This window comes from Pantherophis guttatus, chromosome 4 (assembly GCF_059756535.1).
Source record: "Pantherophis guttatus breed Tessera chromosome 4, ASM5975653v1, whole genome shotgun sequence".
Taxonomy (NCBI): Eukaryota; Metazoa; Chordata; class Lepidosauria; order Squamata; family Colubridae; genus Pantherophis; species Pantherophis guttatus.
In genome coordinates this window covers 65,546,444-65,555,685 of record NC_142066.1, presented here as the reverse complement: position 1 = coordinate 65,555,685, position 9,242 = coordinate 65,546,444, and the positions used below count along the sequence as shown (strand labels likewise).

General features: G+C 40.9%; 1 long non-coding RNA gene across 1 annotated transcript; it reads right to left on the bottom strand.

Moving 5' to 3' along the window:
• Nucleotides 1-4,773: 4,773 nt before the first annotated feature.
• LOC117665059 (uncharacterized) lies at nt 4,774-7,184 on the bottom strand. The gene is made up of 2 exons (XR_004591237.3): nt 6,920-7,184; nt 4,774-4,912 (listed from the first exon to the last, which is right to left on the bottom strand). It is a non-coding gene; the product is annotated as an uncharacterized LOC117665059 (long non-coding RNA).
• Between the last annotated feature and the right edge of the window lie 2,058 nt (nt 7,185-9,242).

Sequence of the window (9,242 nt, the reverse complement as noted above, 5' to 3'; positions counted from 1 at the left end):
CCAATTCTGGCCTCCTAGTTTAGGTTTGTGTATTCCTTGTTGCCCTGCAAAGGAATAGAAGCCTTCCTTGAGCATTCCTTTGTTCTCCCAATTGCTCATTTGGCTGCAGGGAATAGATCAAAGGTGTAAATTAGATCTGAAGTGTAAATTATCTCCCAGATGATGACTGCAGTTCCAACTGAGATAGGTACCATGCTCTTAGATGGCAGGAGAAAAAGAGGAAGAAGATTGATATGGGTTCTGATCAAATGACAGGAACATATGTTTGACAAATACCAGATATATTACAGAGGCCTAATAACAGAATATGTTTGTTACAGGAGATACAAATATAAAGGTACAATATATGTGTGTTATAATGGTTACATAATAACAAGTTTCTACTAATTCTAGTATACCAGTATATCATATTCTAGTATTATTTATTATATCCTTGTTACTGTTTCCCTTCATTTCAATTCAAAGCAGTAGAGGTCATTGAAGAGGAAGGGTCCTCAATTTTTTTTATTCTTATCCACCCTCTTTAACCAAACTGCATTCTTGTTATATTTCTTTGCATTATCCCATATCTGTGCCCAGAACTGCACTGTTTCTTTCTTGCCAAATGTTGATTGATTCATTGCAGCCTCTCTCTTAATAGATTGGTAAAAACATTTCTGATTAGATTGAAATTTAGATTGTGCCTATAATTTGCAATTTGAGCATTGTATCTGCTGATATTCTTAATTATTGCTGTTATTTGCAGCTTTATTATTTCCAATTCTTTCTTGATCTTCCTTGTTTCTGATTGATATTTCTGTCTTCTTGTTCTTCAGTTTTGTTTTGTTTTTTTTGGTCGAAGTGATTTGCATTTGATTTCAGCTTGTTAATCTTGTTTTCCAATGTGATCTTTCATTTTTGTGGTGCACTTTTTTCTTTTTTCTTTTTTTAATAATTTTTTTATTTATTTTCAAAGTTAAATTGTAAAATTAAAAAGAAAAAAAATACAAAGAGACTTAGAAAAAGTGCTGTATAGAAAAAAATATCAAACATACACAAAATATGCCCCCTGCTTGAACATTGATAAATATATTTCAATGACAATAATTGTCGTCATCCTCCCCTTGGAGTAGCTTCTGTATAATATTCATTCCTAGTTACTCCTGTTCAAATGTGGGGAAGACCAAAGAACCATCTTTGGCAAAAAAGAGAGCTGTTTGTCAACAGGGGGGAAAATGCCCCATCATTCAGCATGCCATTTTCTGGGACATATCTCTTTGATGACTTTGCATCCCAGATAGTCAGCTATAACTGCAGTTGTGCTGTGCATTAATTGATTTGTTTTTTGCAGTGAACTGGTGCTTATATTTGATAGTATTGGCATTTTTTAATACTTGTGCTAGCTGTTTCTTTGGAATAACCTTCAATGCAGGCAAAGTTACTATGTGTTTTATGATGTTCTAGATGCTCATTTATTCTTTGTTTCAGTTCTTCCATTTCTTTAGTTAGAGCAGTGGTTCTCAACCTGTGGGTCGGGACCCCTTTGGGGGTCGAATGACCCTTTCACAGGGGTCGCCTAAGACCATTGGAAAACACATATTTTCAATGGTTTTAGGAATAATTTTATGGTTGGGGGTCACCACAACAGGAGGAACTGTATTAAAGGGTCGCAGCATTAGGAAGGTTGAGAACCACTGAGTTAGAGGGTTTTGATTTTCCTGAGGCAGAGGAGAGAGAGCTAGTTATGGAATGAAAAAATTAAATAAATATGCTGGCTTCTTTTACTGGCAGCTCCTCCTGGTTTACCTCTACATTCTAAGCTACTTCTGGCAAGACTGAGAATCTTTGCCATAGATTATTTTCTTATTGTTACATTTTTATTATTTGACTGGAAGAAAATTTGAATAAGGAAAAATTTGTTCATGTTTTTTTACACACTAACTTTTGAAATCAGAACAACCAGCTCATTGGGACTTATGGTTCCATTCATATAGGAAGGCATACTGTAATAATAGCTTCAGAATACAAGAGTTATATATAAGTCAAATGTTCTTTTTTATATAAAATTAAACAAAATAAATGATATATTTATGAAATGCTTTCATATTTAGAGAAAGAGAAGTTTATGAATGGTATATCTCCATTAAAGTCCTTGGTGGTTCATTTTGACTTTTATAATACATCTAGGACAATCATTCAAGATTTGGAAACAATGTGCTTTATACAAAGTAAGATATTTTAATAATAACAATTCGTTATGCAGTGAAGAAGAGACAGACTCTAAAGTAGGCCATCAAGTATCTTGGTTAACATGTCTTCAACTTATATCTTTTTAAATGATAAAACATTTAGGGAAATTATTATTAATTTAAGAAAATAATAATTATCACTCACAATCGGCATGAAAAATGTTCAGATTATACAAATAATAATAATAATAATAATAATAATAATAATAATAATAATAATAATAATAATAATAATAATTTTATTTCTATACTGCCCTTTTCCCGAAGGACTCAGGGCAGTGTACAGCCTATAAAACACAAAAATATACAGACATCAATTAAAAAATAATTAAAATTATTAAATAATTTCGGCCCAAATTAAAACCCAAAAATTTAAAACACCTAATTTAAAATCATTTACATTGATAGCCCGGCCTGGCGGAACAGCAGGGTCTTGAGGGCACAGCGAAATACACGGAGGTTGGAGATCTTGCACAATTCCGGGGGCAGTTCATTCCACAGCGCAGGAGCTCCCACAGAGAAGGCCCTCCCCCTGGGTGTCGCCAGCCGACATGCCTTGGCCGATGGTACCCTGAGGAGCTCCTCTCTGGGGGAGCGGACTGGCCGGTGGGAGGCTACTGGTGGCAGAAGTCGGTCTCGAAGGTACCTGGGTCCTAAGCCATGGAGCGCTTTAAAGATGGTGACCAACACCTTGAATCGCACCCGGAAGACCACTGGGAGCCAGTGCAGCTCGTGCAGGAGAGATGTCACATAGGCACAACGAGTCGCGCCCATAACCACTCGTGCGGCTGCATTCTGGACCAGTTGGAGCCTCCGAGTGCTATTGCAGACAGAACTAGGTTATCACCCTACTGCTTTGTAGGTCTTTGAGGTCTGGAAATCATGTGAGAAAGCCCTGCTCGCACGGGGTTCTGACATCTCTGAAAAATGTGCAAGAACATGGTATATTTTCCCACCCATTTCAGAAACTGCAAGGCCATGTAAGAGCATTCTACAAAGTTTTTCAGGCTTTGTGTGACCCAGAGCTGCCTTGGATAGGCATTTCAAAAAAAATTACAATTTATATAATATTTAATGATTAAATGATACATTCAAATAATTTATTTAATGTACTACTATTTGTTATGAATTATTTCTTTTTTGCCTGGGAAGTGCATGGGTCTGAGTGTGACATGTCAGCAGAGTCTAAGTAGGCATTTTCTGAATTTTTGACACTTCAAACCAAAAAGTTCTGGCCTAGGGGTTTTATACTGGTTTGTATATATTGTTTTCCATATATTAAGTTATATACTTAATATGAGCATTAATATATATCAGCTGATTGCCAAAGACGACTCCACGAGAAGTAATTAACATCTGAGGTAACTTCTTTATTAACTCAAACAGGAGACCATAACAAATTCTCCTCAGAACAGAACAGAGAACAAACGCTGACAGCTCTTATATACTCACTGTCAGCGTGGCTAACCAATCAGAATCTTTCCCCCTTCTGTACACTCCAACAGGGGGCTCAAACTAGGGAACCTGCTCAGTACACAACAAGCATCTATATACACTTTGTAAATAAAATAAAATGAATAAATCATTTTTTTTATTCTGGATGGGATAACAATTCCTCAGATAAATTCAGTGTACAATCTAGGAGTCCCACCAAGAATTTACAATTCTGCTTAATGAACAGGCGGCAGCCCTTACCAGGACGGCCCTGGCACAAATTAGTGCAAATCTTATTACTTTCAGTTTCACTTTCACATAAGCTGCCTTTGATAAGCATTTAGAAACTTCACCTGCTTCATAATGATTTGGGTATACTGGAATCCTCAACATAGACCATAATGGAGCCTGCCTATTAGGGTCACATATCAAGATGGTTAGTTAGTAAGTGAGTCTTTCTTAACAATCCCCATACACTGATATTGAATGATATGTTGAATGTTGGCTGTTGAATGATCATGCAAGTCATTAAGTGGAGCATGGAATGCCTTATGGGAGAGGCCCTGTGAGGTCTAGCGCAGGCCCAGGTCTGTCTGCCCTGAGCCTCTCAAGCAAGGCCTCCCAAGGCTTCCCCCACCTCCTGAGACACCACTTCCTGCTCTTTGGGGTCCCCGGACCGGCCCCTGTCCCCCACTACCAGGCCCCACAAACCTTTTCTTCCCTCCATAGACTACTGTAGGCTTTCCCCACACACAATGAGTCCCCACAGGCCTTCGTCCCACATGGTGCTCTTCCAAAATTGTGCCGTGCAGTTACACAATGAAACAATTCATTCCAGCACTGCAGAAGACTCCAAAGCACTTCAAAAGATAAGTGAGGAGGAGAGTGTGGAGCTGATGGGTGGGAATCTGGCCTAAAACCTGAGAAGACCCAAGTGCAGAGACTAAAGCTCTGTGGCAACCCTGTAGACAGCATGGGAGGAGATAGGCTGATGGGATTGCTGCAGAGTCTCTGCCATTGGCCATAAAGACAAACAAACGTAACCTCTGGATTGGATCATAACTGAACTGAACATTATTACAACAGCACCAATAAAGGAGACTTACAAGTGTTCCTTGAAGCTGTGTTTAATATAGCATCTCCACATCGCATGATAATAATTCAGGCATTTGGCAACCAGCAAGCATTTATAACAGTCACAGCATCTCACAATCACAAAAAATGCTTTTTGTGATCTTCACAGCTGGCTTCTGCAAAGCAAAGTCAATGGTGAAACTAGCAGAAAGTCACAAGTCACATCACTCTTAATAACCATGGATGATTCTCTCCCTGATGTCATAGGTTTTGACCATGCTGTTTAGTAACAGAGCTGCCAGTCCCATTTACAGTCAGTAAGTGAGAATTTTAAAATATATCCTATATTTTATAGGATATATATCCCTAAGGATATATATAAAATATATCCTTAGAAAGTGAACATGTAAGGGGAAAAAGAATCTAGTCTTTTTTACATTTGTACATTAATATATGTACTCCTTAATTATAGTGAATCTCAAGTTTTACTTCAAAAGGGCTTACATGCAAACATACACAGAGTTTTAAAATGTAATATAGTCAGAATCATAACCCTACATGAGGCTACTTAGGCTCAGTGTAAGAATCCAAATTAAATTCTTAATAACACTTAGCTAAAATCTAAGATACCATAACCAGATACATATCAGGGCCTTTTCTCATCTTCACAGGCCTCCATCTAGTGGTAAAAGTAGAAGACTACATGGAGCACCAAACCTGCTGTGGAAAATACAAAACTTGAAATATTCTAGTAAAAGTAGAGGGTGACAGTTTAGTATTAAACATTATGCTATGTTTGTGCAGCTTGAGGGTAAACACAATATAATAATCCAGCCAATTGTGGCTCTGATTGGCATCACATATTCCTCTTAGCAACCATTTGTTTAGCCATACTTTGGTAAACAATTGCTGACTGTGTTTGTACAACTAGAAAAGCCACATGTAGACTCTATCACCAATGCATTTTGTCAGCAAAAATTTCATGCTGCTGAAGCTGAATGGGTGCAGTCTTCCATTTGTAGCAAAACTCCAGCATTGCTCCATTTTTACCATTTGTCTGAAATGGTATAGGATCTCCTGCTTGAGCAGGGGATTGGACAAGAAAACCTCCAAGGTCCCTTCCAACTGTGATGATAATGATGATTTAAATACATGGACTTAGTCATGCTTGGAACCAAAAAACTGGTTCTCCTGGTGGGATCCAGGAGAAGTCTGTGGAGATTCTCAGTCATCTAGATCATGATTGTCCCAAAGGTGGACTTCCTTTATTTTTTCCTTGAAGACATTTTACTTCTCATCCAAGAAGCTCCTTTAGTTCTGATTGAATGATGGAGAATGGAAGAATTTATATTCTTTATAAATCCTATTCTATATTTGGTTGTTAGCACTTTCTCTGAGGCCACTTGGAGGTTTATCTATGCCCTCAGAGTTACCTGAATAATGCAAATGGATGTGGAATTTTCTTGGAACTGCTGAAAGGACTGTGTTGTAAACAGGCGATAGATGGTATTATGTTGTGGGCTGCAGTAGGCAAGAACAGACAGCATAGATCCATGATGGCGAACCTATGGCACACATGCCAGAGGCGGCATGCAGAGCCCTCTCTGTGGGCACCTGTGCTGTGACCAGCTGTCTTCTGGTTTCTGAAGATTACATGCATGCAATCACCAGAAACCCGAAGACCAGGTGGCCAGCATGAACATGTGCACTGGCCAGTTGTTCTTCGGGTTTCCGGTGCTCTGGCGCACACATTCCAGTTTGGGCACTCAGTGCCGAAAAGGTTCGCCATCACTGGCATAGATACAACATCATTTATTGACTCAACTGGAACTGGTGAACAACAGGCAAATTCCTGTAATTTATACACTGGGCCCACAGGGCCTCAACCAATCATAATACTTGAAAAAACCCATCCAAATATGAATGAACGATAAGAGGTCCGCCCAGTTCGATTGTTGGTAGTCAACGTAGCACCTCGGGTACTGCTCTATCATGGCAAATGCACTAAGTTTCCCTCCAAAACAGTTGAAGTTAACAGTTAGGGCCATCTAAAGGTTAGTTTCACTTTAGCAGGGCTTAACACAACTATATGTATTCAATACATAACACCCCTCCTCCCTGTGATACTTTTTACTCTAAGTCTGTTCAATATTCATAGTTTTTAAAGTAGGCTGGGGACTCACAGATCCTGGTAGACCACCGTAATGTTACTGCAGAGTCCTGTTTAAGTGGAGTATTGTCCATCTCCAATTGGACAGAGTCTTGATGGCAGTTTTGGTCACCTATGAATGGCAGCGGCTCTACGGCCCTTGGTACCTCCATTTCTCCAGAGGCGGCCATGGGTGGTGTAGGCAAACTGAGCAAAACAGTTCTCTAGTGGGTCTGATAAAGCCTTGGAATCCTCAACCAGCACTGGACCAGCCTGCTGATGCCATAACTGATCACCCCCAGAGTAACCTCGTATGACAATAGGCCCATTACCTTAGTTACCCTGGCTGCCACCCAAGGTGCCCCACTCCCATAGTTCCTGGACCAGACCAATTGACCTGGCTGTAAGTTCCTGGGGGGGTTGGCTGAGCAGTCTCCGCCACTACTCTGTCTGGGTGAAGTCGGTCAAGCTTTGTTGTGAGCTAGTGACCCCATGTCAGCTCCACTGAGCTGTGACCTGTGGCTGTACTGGGGAAGTTTGCCAGGCAGTGATTCCAGTCCCCATTCATCATCCGCTTGAGTCCCTTCTTTGTTGTCCTGACCATTCATTCGGACTGATCGTTGGTTGCGAGGTGGTTGCGGAATGAATGGATGTTACGTGCTGAATCATGTTGGCGCTGAGGAATGACTGAAACTCTGCTGCCATTAATTGTGCCCCATTGTTGGACATGATTACATCTGGCAGACCAAGTGTGGCAAACAGCCAGCGCAACTCTCAGATGACCCTGGTCGTTGTCATCGATGAGACCGGTACCAATTTCAACCACTTGGAATAACTTTCCACTACTATCAGGAACACCTGCCCCTGGAAGGGGCCCGCAAAGTCAATGTGCAGATGAGACCATGGGGTGCGTGTAGTGTCCCAGTGGTGCACTGGTGCTTGTGGCATCTCCGGTCAGGTTTCTTGGCAGACCTGGCAACCCCTTATTTGCTTCTCTATGTCTTTGTCCAGGCCTAGCCACTACAAGTAACTCTTGGCTAGAGCCTTCATCCAAACAATTCCTGGGTGCCCCTCATGTAGGGAATCCAGCACCTTGGAGTGAAGACTGGATGGAATGATGACCCTGCTGCCCCACAACACACATCCCTTGTGGGCTGACAGTTCATTTTTTCAAGAAGCATAGTGTTTGAACTCAGAGCCTGGCTGAGCCTCTGGACATCTCCTTAACACCCAATTGAGAACGCGGCTAAGCATTCTGTCTGTGTTGGTTTCAGCTGCAACATCCCCTGCATGTAGGGATGAGTCAGGCAGGTCCTGGATTGCCGGAATACAACAAGCTGGGGCCGGATCCGGCTCAGTCTGTGATAGAGGCAGTCAGCTGAGAGTGTCTGTGTGGCCTTTTTCCTTGCCAGGCTTGTAGACTAGCCAATACAAGTATGTGGCCATGAAAATGGACCACTGTAGCATTCATGGCGACAGGATCTGCGGTGTCTGTTTGTCATCTGTGAAGAGACCAAGCAGAGGTTTGTGGTCTGTAAAGATGGTGAAGGTTTGTCAATATAAGAAGTCCTGGAACTTCTTAATGCCAGCCACTATGACAAGAGCTTCCTTGTCTATTTTGGCATAGTTCCTTTCAACTGGTGATAACGTTCTAGAATAGTATGAGATGGGGGCCTCTCTACTATCTGGCATCCTGTGGCTTAGTACTGCCCCAATGCTGCATGGTGAAGCATCACAGGCTAGTGTTACTGATAGGGTTTCGTTGTAATGAACTAGGACATGGTCAAACACCCTCATTATCATCTTGAATAAGGCTCTACTATTGTCGTATAATCAGCATATTTCACAATATGGTTGGTGGCAAACCTTGAACAAGAGTTATGGATAAACAGGGTGAACAACAGCGGACTTAGGATGTAGCCATGAGGAGGACCTGTGCTCAAGAAAATGATGTTAGAAATATTAGTCACAACTTGCACATACTGGGGCCTGTCAATAAGAAAATCAAGAATCCAGTTGCACAAAGGAGTATTAGAGTCTAAAAGGCCCAGCTTGTCTGCTAAATGCTGAGGAATAATTGTATTAAATGCTGAACTGAAGTCAACAAACAACATTTGCACATGAGTGTTTCTTTCCCCTAAAAGCGCAACGCTCAGATGGAGAACAGATAAAAATAGCATCCTCTGTGGAGCAATTTGGACAGTAAGCAAACTGAAGTGAGTCAAGTGCTGGAGGGAGGCTGGATATAATAATGTCCTTTATCAGCTTCTCAAAACATTTCATAATGATGGATATAAGTGCAACTGGATGGTAATCATTGAGACCTGTAATTGAAGACTTTTTGGCACTGGCAAAAT